The sequence below is a fragment of the Eumetopias jubatus genome, unplaced genomic scaffold, assembly GCF_037043125.1.
Source record: "Eumetopias jubatus isolate StellerSeaLion01/CBP00866 unplaced genomic scaffold, mEumJub1_p1.0 scaffold_3, whole genome shotgun sequence".
Lineage (NCBI taxonomy): Eukaryota > Metazoa > Chordata > Mammalia > Carnivora > Otariidae > Eumetopias > Eumetopias jubatus.
Genome location: NW_028274809.1, coordinates 25,127,925 through 25,149,209, shown reverse-complemented (window position 1 = coordinate 25,149,209; position 21,285 = coordinate 25,127,925). Strand labels below are relative to the sequence as shown.

Genomic DNA, 21,285 nt, shown 5'->3' with positions numbered 1-21,285 from the left:
TTTTTTAATTACTTGTTTATTACAGTTGTATAAATAAATGCTATTTTATTATTAGTCTGTTTGACTTAGCTACAAGTTTGAGGGACTTATTTGGGAACAACTATACTGAAGATAACTAGATTAAAATCTAAAGTGTTTTTGTTCCCTTACCCATTTGTAATACATTTTTTATTCAATATTTGCAAAATTCTGGAGCTAATACATTTTCCATTTTCTAAAAGTAATTATCAAGTGCCTGAGAAAGTTTTTTCTATGTTCCTATTCACATTTTATAATTATTTTAATACACAAAAATAACAAACTGTTTCATTTTCTTACATTGTTTCCATTAAGCTTTTTCCTCAATCAACAACTCTACAAAGTCAAAAATATAAGTTAAAAAAACTATTAGAAATTCCTTGATGTCATTATTTTCTTTTCGGAATCTTCATTCCTATCAAGTACCAGAGTAAAATATCTTTGTGATAAACAAAAAAAACTTTATCTAAAGATATTACATTAATCAAATATCATATTTGATCTTTAATAACAGAGTAATAGTTCTCAAATTTTAACACCCACCTGAACTATGAATTGCTTGGACAGCTTGTTAAAAATACAGATTCTAGATCCCATGGCCAATACTCTGATGCTTTGGGACTGAGGTTGGTACTCCCAAATCAACATTTCTAACAATCAATTCAGGTAATTTTAATTCAAGTAGTCCTTTAAATAGATTTTGAGAAATCAGTGATTTTTGTATCACAGTATATGGGCAAAATATGTGGTTAGCCTTAAAAATATATAATTTCATAGAATTCTTAGGATAGTGGTGTTTATAAATGAGAAGAACTTTTAGAGAGTATCTTGTCCAGTCTCATGTTTTACAGATGAGGGAATTAAGATCTAAAAGGATAAATTCATGCCCCAAAGCATGCAGATAGGTCATAAGGTTATGACTAGAACCTCTTGTTCTGACTCTAACATCCTCTGCCATGAAACAAATGTTTTTCATTTCCTGTATACTTCTAGTAAATCTGCTTTATCTTTTTGCTTCCCTATGCTACATGGATTTCCTCAGATCAACAATCCTGTTTGAAGCAAAAAACATTTGTTTTCAAATTTTGAATTGAAATGACTGAATCACAACTTTAAAAAGAAAGGACACATTCTTTTTTATTATTATGTTAATCACCATACATTAGTTTTTTTTTTAAGATTTTATTTATTTTACAGAGGGAAAGACAGCGAGAGAGGGAACACAAGCAGGGGGAGAGGGAGAGGGAGAAGCAGGCTCTCTGTGGAGCAGGGAGCCCGATACAGTTTTTGATGTAGTGTTCCATGATTCATTGTTTGCATATTATACCCAGTGCTCCATTCAATACGTGCCCTCTTTAATAAACCCATCACCAGGCTAACCCATACTCCCACCCGCCTCCCCTCTAGAACCCTGTTTGTTTCTCACAGTCCATAGTCTCTCATGGTTCATCTCCCCCTCTGATTCTCCCCCCCTTCATTTTTGCCTTCCTGCTATCTTTTTTTTTTTTTAACATATAATGTATTATTTGTTTCAGAGGTACAGGTCTGTGATTCAAGTCTTGCACAATTCACAGTGCTCACCATAGCACATACCCTCCCCAATGTCTATCACCCAGCCACCCCCTCCCTCCCACCCCCCACCACTCCAGCAACCCTGTTTGTTTCCTGAGATTAAGAATTCTTCATATCAATGAGATCATATGATACATGTCTTTCTCTGATTGACTTATTTCGCTCAGCATTAATAATATTCTCCAGTATGTTCCATCCACATCTTCTTTATCCATTCATCTGTTGATGGACATCTTGGCTCTTTCCATAGTTTGGCTACTGTGGACATGAAAGCACACATTCTTAAAATGTATATTGCTCCTCAGAGAGGTTTAGTCTTCCTCTCACCCAAGATCCACATATTTAGTCTACATTCAATAGTATCTATCATTTACTGATGACTGTATCCACTGCCCTGCTCAGCTCTATTTCCCTTTAAAATTTCCAGTTGAACAGGAATCAAAAATATTTAAAAGGCAGTCAGGCTTTTCAAGCATCTTTTTCAATTTTTCCTCTTTAATCTACCCTTATACCTCTCTACAAGGGAAAAAAAATCCTTGCATAAAGTAACTCATGAAAGAGAGTTTTAGCAAATATAAAAACCACAGTATCACTTTAAATAATGCTCACTGCTTATCTTTCAAAATCTACACATGAGGAGCTATCCAAAAAGGAGATATCAGTAAAGCTATAGGGTTAATCTTCCCTCAAGTTAATGAAAATAATCACAAACTTTCAGTGAATGTTTCATTCACCTAGGCTGTTTCATTTGCATTATCATAAAATCTTATGAAGTAGGTATTTTTTATGATTCCTAGTTTACAAATTCAGTAAACTGAGGTTTAGAAGGATTACATAAATTGCCCAGAATTACACAGCTAGTAAATGGTACAGGCAGCAATCAAATACAGGTCTGCATGATGGTTAAGCAACTGCCTTCGGCTCAGGTCATGATCCCGGAGTCCCGGGATCGAGTCCCATATTGGGCTCCCGGCTCAGCGGGGAGCCTGCTTCTCCCTCTGACCTTCTCCCCTCTCATGCTGTTTCTCTCACTCTCTCTCTCAAATAAATAAATAAAATCTTTTTTAAAAAAAAGTCTTTATGTTTGAGGGTTCAATGCATAGTCTACCAGCCACACATGCTTAGTTTAGTTTGTATTTCTAAATTTAGGGCATTTAAATTTCTCTGATATAATTACTGTTGTAATCAGACCTTTCTTTCATTTGCTTGTTTTGCAAAATTAGGAACACAAAATAGCATAATGAGGAAAGAACTTCTTCCTGGTCTATTTTTTATGCATTTGATTTCTTTCCTCCTCCAAGAGATTACTGTAAATTAGTTATTTCTTTTCTCAAAATAAATGCTGTGAGAAATAAATTGGGTTAGTCTCCATAGAAAGAGAAAGAAAAAAGATAAATCAGAAAGAACAACAAAAAAATGTAACAAGATATCTTCCTTGCAGTTTTCACCTAAGACTTTTTGACAGGTGGGAACAAGACAATAGTTGTTTTTTGGTTTGTAGGAAAAATGAAGTTGACTTATTCGACTAGAGTTGAAAAGAGTTGCCTTAAACCCAAAGTAGATTGCTATTATATTATAATAAGTAAATCTACTGAACAGAAACATGTTTTCTAAGATTCTGTTTAAACTTTTTTCTTTTTTTTTTTTTTTTTAATCATGTAGGGCTCACCAGGATATTTCTCTCTGGAAGCTGAAACTACTGGCCTTCTTACCCACTATAGTATAGAATGGAGAAGGAGGAAGCTGAAGAAGATTCGCATAGCTTTGCTAGTTGGTGGTATTTTGCCACATGTCATGGTTAAGCATGCCAAGGAAACTAATGTGTGCAATTCTTCAATGTTCTCTTTGTATCAGAGTCATGGGATCATAGACATTTCAGACTTATGATCCAAGTTCAACGATCCTAGCTACATCACTATGATCTATGTTACCTCCAATATAAGTATTGAACTTACTACCAATAGAGGTAGTTTATTTTGTGGGACCAAGCTAAGGACTAGAAGTTTCTTTCTCTTCCTCTTTTATTTTTATTTATTATTTATGTATTTATTTATTTATTTTTTTTTTTAGTGACAGGACAGACTTCACTGAGGCCCTCAGCCCTAGTTCTCCTTCTCCTGCTCAGTCTTGGTTCCCTGAACATGCCCGGTCTGGCGGGCAGCAGTAAGACCCACTTTGTGGCCAGCAGGGGCATCTCTGCAGATAGTAGAAGGTTTGCCAATGTGCTGGTGGTTGCCACCTCCAAAAGGATGCTCCACAGGGTTCATGGCCACACCCAGCACACGTGGCCAGCAATTCCTCTTTGCCTTATACGTGTGGTAGGCAGGGCCAGCCTTCAGAATGAGCTTGTCAATGCGGCCACCTCCAGCCACCACACCGACCACAGCTCTGTTGGCTGAAGAAATGACCTTCTTTGAGGCTGAGGGCGCTTCAGTCGGGTCTTCTTGGTCTCTGGGTTGTGGGAGATTATAGTGGCATAGTTTCCGGAGGCTCGGGCCAACTTGCCCTGGTTAAAAAATGTATCAACCTGCAATAATTTCTACCTGTTGTTTTTACTTTCGCTTTGCCAAACAAAATAGGTCTATTTCATTTTTCATACTCAGAGCCTTCAAATGATTAATAATAGTGAACAAGAGCCCTCCCCTCTTCCAGTATCTCCATTTTAAACATGTCCCAGCCCTTTAATTCACCTTACCTAGGTTTCCTTTGTTCTGGCTTATTTTGCTGCCATTGCCATTGTTATTTTTGTATTGGGGGTTATTTTTTTTTTTCTTTTTGTTCTGTGTTTACATTTGTTTGTTTTAAAACAAGTACTTGCCCAGCTTTCTCACAATTTCCAAGCAAGTTTTAAATGCAACCTTTCTTAACGAACTTTCTGTAGCAAACCCAAACATTCAAATCCATGTAAAAACTCAAAGCTAGCTATAACTGAATATAGCAAGACCAGTGGAAGAACAACTTTGTATAAGGGGCATATTACTTGTCACAAGAAGCTGTGAAACTTAAATGTGAAGCATATAAGTACATTTTATCCAACACTTTTCAGTTTTTGATTAAGACTGAAGCTCAAATATCTATGTTTTTCTCAAGTAATATGCCTCCTGTTTTTCCCCCCAAAGACGGATTCCCAAGTCAATAAACAGTAAGTTAGAATTTATCTCTTTATGTAAACAATGCCAGCCCTTTTCTCAAGCTACAACACGCGACACATACTTGTCTGTGGGAGTGCTAAACAACTACATCACCAGGATAAATTCATTTGGAGTTGCATAACAAAGGGCCAGAAACACAATGTATTCTCTCACCTTTTCAAGATCTGTTTAGGAATTCCAACATCCTCACTATCCCTTCAGACAGGTACAGTGGGATTTTCCTCCAACATAGCCCAAAGCAACTGTTTCTGCATCCTAAGAATGCAGGTGTGCTGTTGTGAGCAAGTGGAAGTGATGGAGTTATAAACTGAGGTGACAAGGGACAGTTAAGGATGAGGATTCAGGTATGTGGGATAAAGAAAGGCTGGTATCTCCTGATTGGGTAAATCTGCCTGACAGATTTCCCAGTCACCTATTTTTTTTTTTTTTTCCTTCTTCTTCTTTTCTGGGGATGCCAGGAATTAGCCTACCGCATTCCTTACCTACTGTCTCAGGGGAATGAAATACAGTTTAAGTTCAGACCTCTTTTTTTTTCCCCTCTTAGTAATAGTGAACAAATAAGAAATAAGGCATTTAGAGAATATGTACTCTGATTCTCCAGTCTCTCACCACTTCTTCCATTTTTAGAGCTCTAGAGGCAAGGAAAAAGTAAAATCATTTTAACTGTAGGATTTTCACATTGAAAGGACTAAAGGAAAAATGTGTCTACATGTCAGAGAAAACAAGATTCAGGCTATTTTGTCCTGAGTCCCAGGAGCTTGAGGAGCAGAAAGGGTGGGAGTCACTGGGAGTGAGGATAAGGAAAAAGGCCTGAGGGTGCTATCCAGGAGACAAACACTGCGGACACAGAAAACTGGGGTAATGACAAGGAAAGAAGTCACCATTCTTAGGCTCTACCCTATTTCTCACCAAGCTTTGCCAGCCCCGGGGCCAAGTTCCTTTTTAGCCACAAGTGGATGATGATTACCTGCCCTACATAATAACATCGCTGTGCTGTTGTGAGAATCAAATGATTATTATAAAGTGACTTGAAAATTGTAAAGTGCAATATAATATTATTATTACTTGATTCCAAAATCTTCCTGAGTAACAAAACACAACAAAATAAAACCTGAGCTAATCATTTTGTTATATTTTATTTATATGTTTATTTTTTAAACCCAGGTATGAAAAGAAGCAATAGGTCCTGTTACCAGAAACTAAATCAAAAACTTCATTATAGAATTTTAATATGAGATCATTAGAATAGCAGTATAGACCAATGTGGTAATCTACATTTCAGTCTGAGGGCTACTATAAACATGCTTTTATTAATACTATACGTGTGTTATTTTATCACAGCGTTTCAACTTTTTTTTTTAAGATTTTATTTATTTATTTGACAGAGAAAGACACAGCAAGAGAGGGAACACAAACAGGGGGAGTGGGAGAGGGAAAAGCAGGCTTCCCGCGGAGCAGGGAGGCAGACACGGGGCTCAATCCCAGGACCCTGGGATCATGACCTGAGCTGAAGGCAGACGCTTAATGACTGAGCCACCCAGGCGCCCCAGCGTTTCAACTTTTATGTTTTACTGTTGTATAATTTGACAAAATAAGGCCTTACTTATGCTTAAGGTAGTTAAAAAGCAACTAAGTTAATGAACTGAGGGACTATAGATTCTCTAAGGAAATAAAGTAAAGCAAATGCCTCCCGAATAAATTTGTTTCCACAGAAGTTGACAAGGGCTTCACTTAAGCAGAATCTAATGAAATTTAAGGTAGTAAACTGCCTTTAGGGTCAGAATTTAAAATAAAAACAACAATAATACCTGTGTTCTTGCTAACAGTTGGGCTTAAACTTCAGAATTTTTCAAGCACAATAAGGCATTAGAAATACTCTTTGAATATTCACAGTGAATTAGATGTCTTGCTGGTATCATTTATGGAAAACCAACCAAAAAATGCATTCTTCATCATTCCTCCTAAGAGCTAATAGTCAATAAACTGTACTTGTTATAAAAATAGATACACATATAGAGTTCTGCCTTGTTGTGATGGACAGTTTAAGAAGAACCATCTAACTAATAGAGAATATTGTGATTTAAGGGTATAATGCATGTTTACAGATTACACAGAATAGATACAACATTTATAATCCTCCTCTCCTCTTAGGAGTCATTATCTAATTCTGAACTTTGAAACTTGAGCTCTTATACATATATGTAAAATGCTGGAATTGGTGCAGCACAATGGAAAACTATGGATGTTCCTCAAAAAATTAGAAATAGAATACCATAAAATCCAGCAATTCCACTTCTGGGTATCTATCTGAAGAAAACAAAAATACCAATTCAAAGAGATATGTACCCCTGTGCTCCTTGCAACACTATTTACAATAGTCAAGATATGGAAGTGCTTATCACTAGATAAAGTGGTGTGTATATACACACACACACACACACACACACACACACACACACACAGGAATATTATTCAGCCAATAAAAAGGATAAAACCTTGGGGTGCCTGGGTGGCTCAGTCAGTTAAGCGTCTGACTCTTGATCTCAACTCAGGTCTTGAACTCAGGGTTGTGAGGTCAAGCCCTGCACTGAGTTCCACGCTGGGCATGGAACCTACTTAAAAAAAAAAAAAAAGGTAAAACTCTGACATTTGTGACAACATGGATGGACCTAGAGGGTATTATGCTAAGTGAAATAAGTCAGAGAAAGACAAAAACCATATGATTTCATTTATGTGGAATCTAAAAAACAAACAAAATAGAAATAGATTCATATACACAGGAAACTGTCAAATACCAGAAGGGGCTGAGGTTGGGGGGAGGGGAGGGGAGGGGCAGGCAGATGAAATAGGTGAAGGGGAGTAAGAAATACAAACTCTCAGTTATAAAATAAATAAGTCATGGGGCTGTAATGTATCTCATAGGGAATATAGTCAATAATATTGTAATAACTTTGGTGACAGATGGTCACTAGACTTACCATGGGGATCATTTCATAATATATATAAATATCAAATCACTATGATTTACACCTGAAACTAACAGGGTATATTATATGTCAATTATATTTCAATAAAAAATTTTATAAATAAATAATCAATTTTTAAAATGCTGGAATATAGCCCTAGAATTAATTACAGCTAATCTTTCATGATGAGGCAGAAACCAAAGAATGGATTGGTTTAGAATCAGACAGAACTGACCTGAGATCTAGACTTACAACTTTGGGCAAGTAACATCACCAATCTGGGTTCCTTTTTCATTATCTGTGTAACAGAGACAGTAAAATATTTTATGCAATGTTGATGTGAGGGTTACCTGTGACAACAGAGGAAAGGTATCTAGCATAATTTGGGGCACTTGATGGACACTCAACAAATTACTGGCCTTTCTCTTAAAATCCAGACCTCCTAATAAGCTGAAAAGAAACACACACACACTATTTTAAAAACATTTTTTAAATGATTGTCTTCTTGAATATCTAGTCTTCAACTATCTCAACAGACATTTTAACACACATACATTTTAGAACTCATATCACATTCATTGCATGCTGTTTAACCATCAGGGAAGAGTTTATTAGATGAAAATAAGTCTGTTGTAAAAGATTTCCTTGCAATTACTTCACTGCCATTATCCTGGCCACACGCTTATGCAGCTTTTCAAATTAATATGCTTAGATTACTGAGCAAGTAATCAGAGCAGTGGAATTCTATGAGGAACTCAATTACTAAAGAAAATGATCACTCAAGCATTTGAGAAATTGGGGCTACATCTAATTTTGAATAGTGGATCATTATTGACATTATGGAAGCATTCAGTACAAACACTTTGACATGTAGCACCAGAATAGCATATCACATCACTTTATATACATATGGTAAGCAGAACTAGCTGCTTGCTAATATCTCTGTTAAATGTTATTATGCCTACCTGAAAAAAGAAATAACATTACTCTTGAAATCAGTACTTTAAAAAAAAAGGGAGCTGATTGCTTGACTGAATAAAAATTGGATTGTTAACTCACATTTAAAATAAACAATTCTAATTTTTCTACTTGAGTTAGAGTAATCCTTTATAGTCTGGAAATACTTATCCAATGAACACAAATTTAAGGATTGCTTTCCACATATTTCCATATTGGAAAACTGCTTAGATACATTCATCATTGCATTTTAATCATTCCCCCACCGAAAGGCTCTTTTTTAAACTAAATGATTATATATAGATTCATGTACTATGTTTTTACTTATTTAATAATTCTTAATTGGAACTTTATTTTCCCCAAATTAGCCATTATTCTGAGCCCATTTGCTTTTGATGAAAATTATTTGTCTAATTCTGATTTTATCCAAGATTTAAAGCAAAGACTATTTTAAGAACTTTGTCATACCTTTCAAAAAAACATTGAATTAGGAAAGGTAATATGGGAAATGAGTTGAGATTGTTGTTTATTCCTTCTCTACTCTCTATTGAAGCAAACAGTAAAGAAAAATCTTTCAATAGTGAGTGATAATTCCTAACAAACCCAGCGATCTCATCAGCTGTGTGGCCTTGGGAAACTTACTGCATCTCTGAAAATATAATAATATAGCGTGATAGTGGTGATGATGACGATGATGCTGATGAAAATAATGTAGGTACTACCAGCCTACCAAAAACATTATTAGCACGAAATAAAGTAATATATTCATAAAGTAAAAATGTTACAAGAGAATATTATGATTATTCTCCATCCCATTTTTTAAAGCGTTGATTTTCAATTTGTTAGTCATATAGCACATTGAAAATATGTTAAAAGATTTGGTCCTTTCCCCAGAAAAATGAATATATGCACAGATAAAAATGTTAACATCATTTCAGGAAACCATGGCCTCTCTGGAGTCTATTCATTGATGGCTGTATTTAAGAACTCCATTGTGATAGAAGTTGTTGACTGCCTGGTCAGAAGCCATCCCTTCACATTCCTCATACCTTCCTTCTACCTTTATCACAGAATCCTGAAATGTTCAAGTATCCATCAACCCATATGATTCTCCTAAGTATATGACACTCTTCGTGAACTAATGAATTGTGACTTTTTTTCCCCCTCTCCTGTTGGACATGGAAAAGGAAGCATGCTATTATAATTCTTTTAGGCAGCTTATAATCACAAAGATGACCAGAACTAAGATTTGAAGCCAACATTGTGAATGACAGGTAACAATATCAAAACTGTGGACAATAATCTGCATTAATTCCAAACTTCCTATAATATCAAATGATATATTTCTTTATTCATCCCTGAAGTCTCAGTTCAGATATAATTTGTTGGTGATGATATCACAGACTGAACCAAGCAGGACTAGTTCTGTCAGGCCTCCAATCTCAAAACATCTAGTGTATATAAAGCTTGATTATTAAACTCTATCATTGTGTTTAATATCAGTATTATAACAAAACCTAGAACAGCTTAAGGGCAGAACTGGTTATTTTTCTTTTGTTTGATTCATTATATTACTGCATTCACAGAATAGTATCTGCAACATAATAGGGATTCTATATGTTTTTGGTAAATTAATGAATACCAGAATATAACTAATAAGACATAAATTTAAAAAAGCTGGATCTTGTTAACATTTATCCAAATTCTATAACTAGGATCTTAGTACTAACCGTAATTTCTTGTTATGAGAAGATTAGAATTCTTCATTAAAGCACAACAGCAGAGAATGTTCATATCAGGTTTTCTAAAAGTAATATTGGTTATCTGTGTGTAAAGGGATGGGAAATATTGCATTCATTTTTACTAAATATCAGAAAGATGATCTTGGACAATTTGAGATGTCCAGACCCTAACGTTGCCACAGCTCAGGAATTTACCTCTCCCCAAGCCCTGGAAGTTGTGGTATAACCTTCAGAGAGAAAAGTACACAAGTTAGAGTTGTACAGCTTAATGAATAAACACAAAGTGACCACATCCATGTAACCACTACTCAAGACATGAAGCAAAATCTTACTAGCACCCCAAAAGCCTATCTTAGGCCCTGACTTGTAGAATAAATAATAATAATGTTGGCATAATGTAGTTCCAAAATTACTGAAAGTAAATAATGAATAATTAATGCATATGTATTTCATGTTAGAAACTTCACTCATTTTTAGGATACATGTATATCATTCTTAATATACTTTCTTCTGTCTAATCCCTTTGAGCCCTTAAACTGTAGTAATTCCTGATAGAGTGTATGAATCTAGGGATAGTCCATAAAAAAAAGATTTGTAGATTTTAAATATGGAAAACATTCTCATGCAGACTATATTTAAATTGTATTTGTCTGGCTCATCCCTACAGTGAATGAATTCTCTCTCTGAAAAATGAAAAGAAATAAAAAAGGCTTTCCACTTAGAAGGATAAAACTGAAGGAAATGAGAAACATAACAGTAAAACAGAGATTAAATCCTTCAGAAATTGGTTAATTGATTGCCTGACAATTACAACAGAAATGCTTTAAATCTGAAACTCATCAATTCCTGACTCTGTTTTTCTTTTGTAATTAGAAAAAAATAAAACATAAATGTATTCTTGTTTAGCTGGAACTTTGGGGAAATACATAGGAAGTTGTAAGCAATAAAGTACCAGCTGCTTCTTTGTTGCTAAGTTTATCAGAGAGTTAGCAGTAAATGTGTTTTTTATAATTTAGCATTGCTGTGTATTGAAGTTTTATGACTAGCAGCTTAGGAGAGACTGTAAGTAAAAGCCATGTTACCAAAACTGAGTTAAAATGCAGCACAGAGATAAAGGTGTGAAATGAAGTATCATCACTAACTAAAAGCACACATTTCTGTGGGGGATTAACAAACACATAGAAACAGTTTTCCCTATTTTTTTCCAAATAAAGTTGTTTATCAATGACCTATGGGCCTAATTATTTGGCAACAAACGAGACATTCCAGATGAAGTGTTCTGCCTATACATCTCGAACAAGGTGACAAATAGGGCTCTCCAATAAAGCCTTTGATAGAGGAGAAGAGAACTGGAGGCCCAAACAGCCAGGGTAGTAACTTGCTGGGTTTTTATCCATGATAATGTAATTTAGGGACTGTGGGCCCCAAATTAGGATGCTTTTAGTATCCAAAGTAGTTGTTTGCATGCATTTTAAGACAATTACTGGTGAAGAAATATGTCCATAAAATATCCCAGGTCAAAAAGCAAAGGTTTACATACCATGATTCTTACTGTTACATCATATTTATCATTCTGCATTTGTATTAAGATCACTGTTATTTTTTTCTAACAAGTCATTCTGAAATATGAAGCATTTAAAAGTCAAAGGATTTTAAAGTCCTTTGTCTTTAAGCATACACAATAAGTTTTCTAATAAACATAAAAATTATGCTCATTGTATATGGTGATTTAAATAAAAGTTTTTTCTTTCTCTTGGCCAAATACTTGGTGAATTGCTTGCAGTGATTCAACGATTAGGCTCCTTAGCTTAAAAAAAAAAAAAAAAAAGCACTTCTATATGCTATGTCACAAAAACTCTTTGAAACATCCTTGAGTCACCTATGGGAGACAGAATGTCTGAGATCATAGTGACTGGAATATTTTGGGGTCTTTAGGGAAATGCTCTCTTGCGTGACTAAAGACACCCTCAGATCTGATCCCAGAATCCCAGAACCCTCTATGCCAATATAATCTGACTTTCACCCTCTTCCAAATTTGGCTGCAGACTTCAAGACACAAAGGCACTTGTTTTTTTCATCCATTTTTTCAGTATTTATTAAGAAACTACCATGTTTAAGACTGGTGTTCACAGGTCCAAGGTGTGTGTGTATATGTGTGTGTGTGTGTGTTCCTTTCCTTGCAGCAGAGAAAGAGCAAGAATTTTTGTACTCCTAGTTTTGCAGTTTCCTATATGTGTTTGTTTATATACTTTTGCTAATGATCTAGCCTTTCCATCTCTTTAACCACTGAGACTATTTAGTTAAAGCTGGAAATGACCTTATGTATCACCTGGTTCAACACTTTCAGTGACTCAACCACAGTCATACAACTAGTTAGTATATGAACTGAACCTAGAATTTTTCAATTCTGGCATTCTCCAGTTAAGAGAATCTTGCAAACCGATATTGTATACACACAAACATGAACATGCTGTAATAGAAACTTTTAAAGTAAGTAAGCAACTTAGTGAAAACCTATTCATTCTCCTTTATTTTTTAGATTACAAAACTGGAGCCCAGAGAGATGGAAAAGATGCAATCTGTTAAAGTAAATAACAGATTCCAATCTAGAGCTTCTTTCCATTATATATTTTGGTTAGAGATAATCTTACTAAATTAAATCAAATTAGTGTGTATGACTGATGAGAGCTTAACACTCTTAGAGAAATTCAGATTTTTAAATACAACTCTCCTTTTGTTATTTATAAACTTGTTGAGGACAGGAATTAATGTTTCATATATTATTGCCATTTTTTGCATAGTGACTTACCTATAGTTGGTGATAAGTAAGCATTTATTTGAGTAATAACAGAGTCTTAAACTTAATGACAGATACCAATCCAATATTAAAGCACAAATGATTTTATATTCTGCTGGATTGTTTCCAGAAAACCCACACAATCTGCCTCAGGTCACCCATATATAAAACAGGATTAAACTATCTATGGCATTTTCCAGACAAATTAATAAATGTAAGCATAATTTGTCTCTTTAGAAAAAACTATTTAAATTGTTCTGAAAATATGCCTCTCTAAGCCTAAAGGCAAAAATCATGTCACCATCCTCCCTTAGTTCTTTCAAACCAAATATAGATTATTCTAAATTTATCTTATCTGTCCTGTTTTTTAAAACTCTATAATTAGTTAATATTATTAATGCCTTCATTATTATTTTATTATTCTTAGATAGGCCCTTTCCAAGATTTCTGGCATTATTCCCATGATACATTCAGAGAAGGATGAAGAGAGTTCATTTTTTTCTCTGCGTTGGAACTCAAATGGCCTCCTCAGTTACAAAGAATGGTGGTCTTTCTGAACTTGACACTTAGAGGAATAATTTAAAGTTTAAAAAAGTCAGTAAAAAGAATGTGTATTTGGATTTCTTTGTGGTAAGGTCCAAAAGAAAATTGGATTTTTCCCTGCCAAAAATCACTGGAGTTGCTATGTAAAGCAATTAAAGGTGGATGATGATTATTTTTTTTCCTTCTCAGAGATTCTGCAACCAAAGAGAAGGGCATGAGTCTAGAAAGAAATTGATATATGACAGGATACTGATCAACCTTAGATCATGACTCTAGCTTCCTTAGATGAAGAAATGCTAACAATCCGCAGAAATGACTAATCTTAGGTGGTTAAAATGTAGATTACACATATGTATACTTGCACACACACTTACATTTAGTAGATCAGAATAGTCCAAGTTCACTCATTCATTCAACAAATAATAATATTAAGTGCTTACCACATACCAGGCTATACCTAGGAAAACCCTGGTTAAGATAAGCATTCTGGGGAGGCCTGGGTGGCTCAATCAGTTAAGCATCTGCCTTTGACTCAGGTCACGATTCCAGGGTTCTGGGATCAAGCCTGCATCAGGCTCCTTGCTCAGCGGGGAGCCTACTTCTCCCTCTGCCTGCCACTCCCCCTGCTTGTGCCTGTGCATGTGCTCTCTCTCACTCTCTGACAAATAAATAAATAAATAAAATCTTCAAAAAAAAAAAAAAAAGATATGCATTCTGATTACTAGATTCAGAGTCCCAGTAAATGATCTTATTCATTCCTCTTCCATTTGAAATTCCTGAATCTGGGTGGTCATAACTAATTCTTCAGTAATAGTTTCAAAGTCTGTCCACACAACAGCATATTCTGGGTAGCTTAAAAAAATGCCTGGGGTGGCTCAGTCAAGTTAAGTATCTGACTTCGGCTCAGATCATGATCTCAGGATCCTGGGGCTGAGCCCCGCATCGGGCTCTCTGCTCAGTGGGGAATCTGCTTGTCCTTCTTCTTCTGCCCCTCCCCCCCACTCATGTTCTTTCTCTCTTTCAAATAAATAAATAAAATCTTTAAAAAAATTGTGTCCTAAGCCCACCCATACAACTAATGAATCAGAATCCCAATTTTGGAGGATGGGGAATCAGTAGTGTTTCTACAGTTTTGGTTTGATTTGGTTTGTTTGTTTGTATTTTAAACCCTAACCATTTTGCTGTAGCTTGTTTGTGGACCAGAATTTTGGAACCACTGATCTTCGATTCATAGTCCTTATTCCTAAGAAGAAACCACCCTTGAATTATTCAGTTAAGGCACCTGTTATGTAAATTAATTAGAGTTACTGCTCCAAAGGAAACATTCTTCTTCAGATAGTGACACTGCCAAGTCTATTAAAAGTATAAGCAACTTGATTAGAGGCTTAATATAGGGGAGACTCTTCTTTTCAATTAGTTTACTAGCATCCCCAAAACTATACTCTCTTCTATCCACAGCTCTTAAAAACCTTAAAATATTGCTACCTGCAGAATTGCACATAAAGGAAAAGATGCATGGATGATTTAACTTTTCAGATTCTCTCAAAATAATGGTAAAGTTAGAATCCAATTTCATTTATTTTTTATCATTCTTAATTCTTTTTCTCTCTCTTTCTCTCCCCCGTACTTTGCTCTATCTACTGAATTACTCCTTATCCTTTAATACTCATATTACTTATAAGGAATTTTTCTTCATACCTCTGGAGTTCAATCTCCAGGGCAGAAGACATATTTGAAATTTTGCTTTCTTACGTATTTTCAGGTGCCTGGTACAAAGTAGGTGCTCAGTAATTACATGCTGAATGAATGAATGAATCCATCTCATTATTTCTATTCCTATAGGAACACAAGTATTTTTACTTAAAATGTACTTATTGGCCATTTAGCAGCGGCTAATGATACTTAATATAACATTTATCTTAGCGCTTATCATATTGCATTGTAATTATTTGTGTCTATGACTTACTCAAACCATGTCTTGTTTATATAGGTGTCAATTTTATTCAGTGCATGGCATATAATAGACATTTAATAAATGTTACTTAAATGAGTAAACAGAACATGCTACCTCTCAAGATTCATATTTATTTCAAATCTCATACCAATGAATTTAGATTATTTAGACATGATTCAGATATAGTAATTTAAGTGCTCATTTTAATTCATGACAACACTCTCTATTGGTTGGGAAAACATAAATTCCAAAGAGACATTATAAATATGTCTGGGGACTATCATTCATTTCAGTGCTCATATTTCATAATTAAGCAAGTAAATAGTTCCTGAGTAGATCACTTTATCAAGATTTATATTTGGGTAAGTTCTTGTAGAATAATATCTTAAAGAAAATACTGTCTTTTAATTTATCTTATTGCTTACCAGTTTTATCATTACATTTCTGAATCCTGAATTAGAGCCATTCAGTAAGCCAGAATCTAAATATTTTCTATAGTGATAGCTATAAGGTCTGTAACCCTTTTAAAGTATCAATTATTATCAATAGAGTAGGTTATATAGAATTTCCAAAGGTTCTAAAATTGTATAAATAAAACTATGTATTTGAAGGGCTTCAAAATAATTTAAAACTCATATAATACAAAAGATTACTTTTCACAATACAAAATTGATACCTTTTTATAAATGATATATTTTGGAACAGATCATTAGTTTTACTTATGCAAGTTGTATGTGGGATAAAAACAAATGGAGGCATAAGTACATCAGTAAAACACATACTTTTCTGATCCATAATAGTATATTGGTATATTATGCCAAGTGAATTTTTTGGAAAGATTTTATTTATTTTAGAGAGAGTGAGAGCAAGAGAAAGAGCACGAGCACATGAGCAGAGGAGGAGGAGAGGGAGAGGGAGAGAGAGAGAGAATCTCCAGCAGATTCAGCAGAGCGTAGAGCCTGACAAAGGGCTTAATCCCACAACCCTGAGATGATGACCTGAGATGAAACCAAGAGTCAGAAGTTTAACTAACTGAGCAACCCAGGTGCCCCAGTGGAAGTGAATTTAAATTTTTGTTATTCATCACCAAAAAATAATTTATAAAATATAAAAAATAATAAAATTGTTATAAATCCACAAAAATGTACCCATATTAGAAGATGTCTATTGTTTGGGTCTTTTAGTAACCTTTGGATACCATATGTGTTTATTGCTACATAAACTTCAAAGAAAAGGGCATTATACTTGCCACTCAACAAAAATTTGAAGTTTTGAATAACCAGAGCAAAGGGAATGTGTTATATGATTCCCAATACAATATGGAATAAAGAAACTAACGGTTTGTAATTGAAAAAGAAAATTAGGGTAAATTATTTTTTTGGCATCCATGTCAAGTTCTTCAAGAAGAATGAAATAAAAATAAAGAAACAAAAAACTTTTTTTTAAGAGAACCATGAAAGATGAACTCTAGTTTGATTTCATCAATAACAGATATAAAGAGTAGTATTTAATGGATTAATATGGAATAAACAAAGATTTACTTAGAATTGCTCAGGAGGTAAAGTAATCAGAGCCTTCAGACTCTGTGGCTTAGGAGTAATCATGGTGCCTGTGAGCCAGAGATGTGAAGCATGAAGAACAGTAACCACATGAGACCCAATGGTGAAAAGAAGAAAAAATGCTATAGTGAGGGAACAAGAGCATGACTTTCCCTTTTGTTACCCAGTTCTCCTTTCCTAACATGTTTAGGAACTAGCTTTAGTTGATGCTTCATGAAAAAGTTCTGCAGTCAACTCCTGAAAAACCCCGAATTGAGCAAAATTAAGCAGGTCTCCCTATTCAAGTCTACTCATAGCTTTTAATATATAATGCCTAACATACACTAGGTTATAAGTTATCCCATAAACATTTGGTCAATGATAAGGGAGCAAAATATGCAGTGTTACCCATACATTCTGCTCCATAAAAATCCCTTTGTAAGCTAGCATTTGGGGGTGTTGGGGAATGTACAGGGAGGCACTAAGGTTCAACAGAATACTCTTTGGGAAATGCTGATCTAAACTGCTGAGATAATGGGCATAATTTTGAAACCAATAGGCTGATATTAAATCCATGTTTTATAATGTTTGATTAGTTTGTGTTCACTGTGATTGTGACTTATCTGTGACCTCTTTTCTATCAGCTTCCCTTTAATTGAGGAGTTGACTAGATTTCTAACTAACAATATTTATGTAATCTGTCTTCTTTCCATAAACATATGAAGAAGTCATTATTACAGACTAAAGATAATTTTGTAAATATGTCATCTCTCTTCAGATTCAAAGAAATCTATCTCCTTGATTTTTCACTTTGTCTTTTCTTATGGCATTTATGTGAGTTACATCTTTTTCTTCCAGAAACAAAACTCTGCCAATGAGCTCTTGAAAGCTCATAGACACAAAATGCACTCTGAACCAATACTGGTGTATAGACACTTGATGCCAATGATCTGATTTTGCTTACTATACTGTCATTTATGATAAAGTACATTTCTAAATTTTTACTTTGATAGCCCCACATCACAGACAAGACTTCAGGCTACTGTGAGGGCACCACCCTGCCTCTGAATTACCTGAGCTGCCAGCAAGATACTTTTGCTTTTATAACAGATTTTCTTGCAAGTATTTTAGAATCATAGCACGACTGAAATAAAATGTTATCATTGAAAAATAATATTTTAGTAGACTCATTCTAACCCTCCATTTTCCACTATGATTTGGCTTCCCAAATACAAGTGAATTTTTGTCAGGTCAGACCCTTCTGCTTGTAGAGCTGTGCTTCTCAAACTTTAATGCACCTATGAATGATGTGGGGATTAAAATATAGGTTCTGATCAAGGAGGCCTGAGGTGGGACTGGAGATGCTGCATTTCATTTTTAATTTTTATTATTGAAATATAGTTGACATACCATGTTATGTAAGTTTCAGGTATACAGCATAGTAATTTGACAATTCTATACATTGCACGATGCTCCCATGATAAGTGTAGTTACCATTTGTCACCATACATTATTGCAATATTATGACTACATTTCCTTCGCTGTATTTTTCATGCCGTAGCTTATTTATTTTATAACTGGAATTTTGTACCTCTTAATCTCCTTCACCTATTTTGTATATCCCCCCCACCTCCCTCCCCTCTGGCAACCAGCAGTTAGTTCTTTGTATTTATAAGTCTGTTTCTGTGTTTTTGTTTGTTTGATTGGAATCTAAAAAACAAGTCAGCACTGCTGGTGTGAACACCTTTTGAATACAAAGGTTGAAGTGGATGAAGTGTCATTGCTGACTTGAACACAAATTCCCTCAGTTTCTATGAAACGTATTGCCTAATATCCAGAATATCGTAACTTAAATACTTTGAGTATATTATGTCTCTTTCCCTCCAATAAATTTTCACAGAGATTTCTATTTTAAGAAATCATATCTGGTCCAATTCTCTCAGAAGAGCTACAAATAGTTTGGGTTACTCTTCTTTTTTTTTTTTTTTTTCCATTTGAGTTGCCATTTTTCCTTAAGGCATCTTTCCCTTTATATCATTTGTTTAGGAAAACTTTTATGCAGTAAGATATGACTAACCAATAAATCCTGTTCTTGATCTATCATAATCTTTCTATTATATTCAGGACATGACTGCCCAATTTAAAAAATATAATGCAAAAATTAAAATCACCCAAGCCTCATAAGGACAGCTTACAGATTCTTTAACTTTATGTATTAATTGTAATTTATATTCGACCAATCCACCTTCACAAAATTTTAGATGGCATCTGTTTCTTTCAAACTGCTGGTCCCTCTCTCATCTCTGTTACAATAGTTCTTATACTTCAGTGTGAATAGGAATCATCAGGAAGATTATTTAAAATGCTAATTCCATGTCCACCTTAGGAGAGTCTCATTCTGTAGGGATGGAGTGAGGTTTAAGAATCTGCATTTTACCAGATGCCTCTTGCATTTCTACAGTAACCAGAGAGCTTAAGAAATACTGCCTAGGAGCAATCCTGACATCCTAAAGTTCCAACACCAATCCAACCCTGCTACTTAAAGTCTGATATTGTTCATTAGCTTTGTAACTGTTTTTGCATTGTTTTAAAGGCTCTGTTTTCAAACATACTTCTGATCCCAATTGTTTCCTTTTTTGATCACTGTTTTGACAATCTTCCTGGTTTTGCCATTTTCCTTGGACTAAAGACTTTAACTTGTAAGTCTTTTCCGGAAACTATAGTTTGTATTTCAAACCAGAGAATGTTGAGAATGATAGGGTGTGCCACTAATAATTATGCCGGGATACTTCACATAAGCTGGAACTGTCCAAAGCAGACTTTATGTTGTCCTGATTTTGAATCCCAAATTAGGGAAATCTTTAGCCATACTTCAGACTGATGGCAAATTGTGTCCTACCTCTGGGATTCTCTAACCCAGTACTATTCTCCAAAGAAACCTCTAAAGTACTTCACATTAGACCTCCAGCAGTCACTGCTTTCTTTTACTACCTTCATTGCCATGCCCTTCAGATACTCTGTCTTCTAGTGGACATGAAACTTTCATAGTGTCTGGAGGTGAGTAAGTCTGTTGTCTTAGACCCAGCCCCACCATGGCAGCAAGTTTATTCTCCAATCATCCCACTTCGTACAGTTATGTGGGGCATGAAGGATTATATTTATGTACAGGACAACATGAATTCAAGGTGGATGCTTTAATTTAGTCATCTGTATTTGATAGAGCAACATCTTTTATGTCACACTATGATGACAACTAGTAGGTAAAAGGCACCTGGGTGGCTCAGTCAGTTAAGAATCCCACTCTTGATTTTGGCTCAGGTCATGATCTCAGGATCCTGAGATCAAGCCCCAGGTCGGGCTCCGCACTGAGCATGGAGCCTGCTTAAGATTCTCTCTCTCCTTCTTCCTCTGCCTCTCCCCCAACTCACACTCTTTCTCTTAAAAAAAAAAAAAAAGGTAGTTAAAAATTAGTACATTTTATTAAATGTTAAATTATAACATTAAGTTATAACATTTATTAAATGCTTTATATGTTCTATCAACTTTCTCTAAATGTTTCCAAATGTGAAATAATTAATGTACTTCGGAGAAAAGAGAGAAGCACTAGGATATATAATACTTTTCTATACATACCATACAACTCATTGACAGGTATAAAATCAAGCAACAGGGCTTTTGTTTAGGCATTGCATCAACATTGACTCATGTGCCTTTCCTCGGTGTATTGATTTATCTAGTCAATCATGGAAGAACATTCATAAAAATAATCATTTTCTATTTTAAAATGATTAAAGTACATTTTTTTATTTTTTTAAGATTTTATTTATTTATTTGAGAGAGAGAGCATGAGGAGGGGAGGGTCAGAGGGAGAAGCAGACTCCCTGCCCATCAGGAAGCCCCATGCGGGACTCGATCCCAGGACTCCAGGATCATGACCTGAGCCGAAGGCAGTCGCTTAACCAACCGAGCCACCCAGGCGCCCAAATAAAGTACATTTAAATGGGTGTTCCATGTTCATATGAAAAAACTGAGAACAACTCATACAA

At 35.0% G+C, this 21,285-nt stretch overlaps 1 pseudogene; it reads right to left on the bottom strand.

Moving 5' to 3' along the window:
- Positions 1–3,692: 3,692 nt before the first annotated feature.
- Positions 3,693–20,333, bottom strand: LOC114215948 (large ribosomal subunit protein uL2 pseudogene; annotated as a pseudogene).
- Between the last annotated feature and the right edge of the window lie 952 nt (positions 20,334–21,285).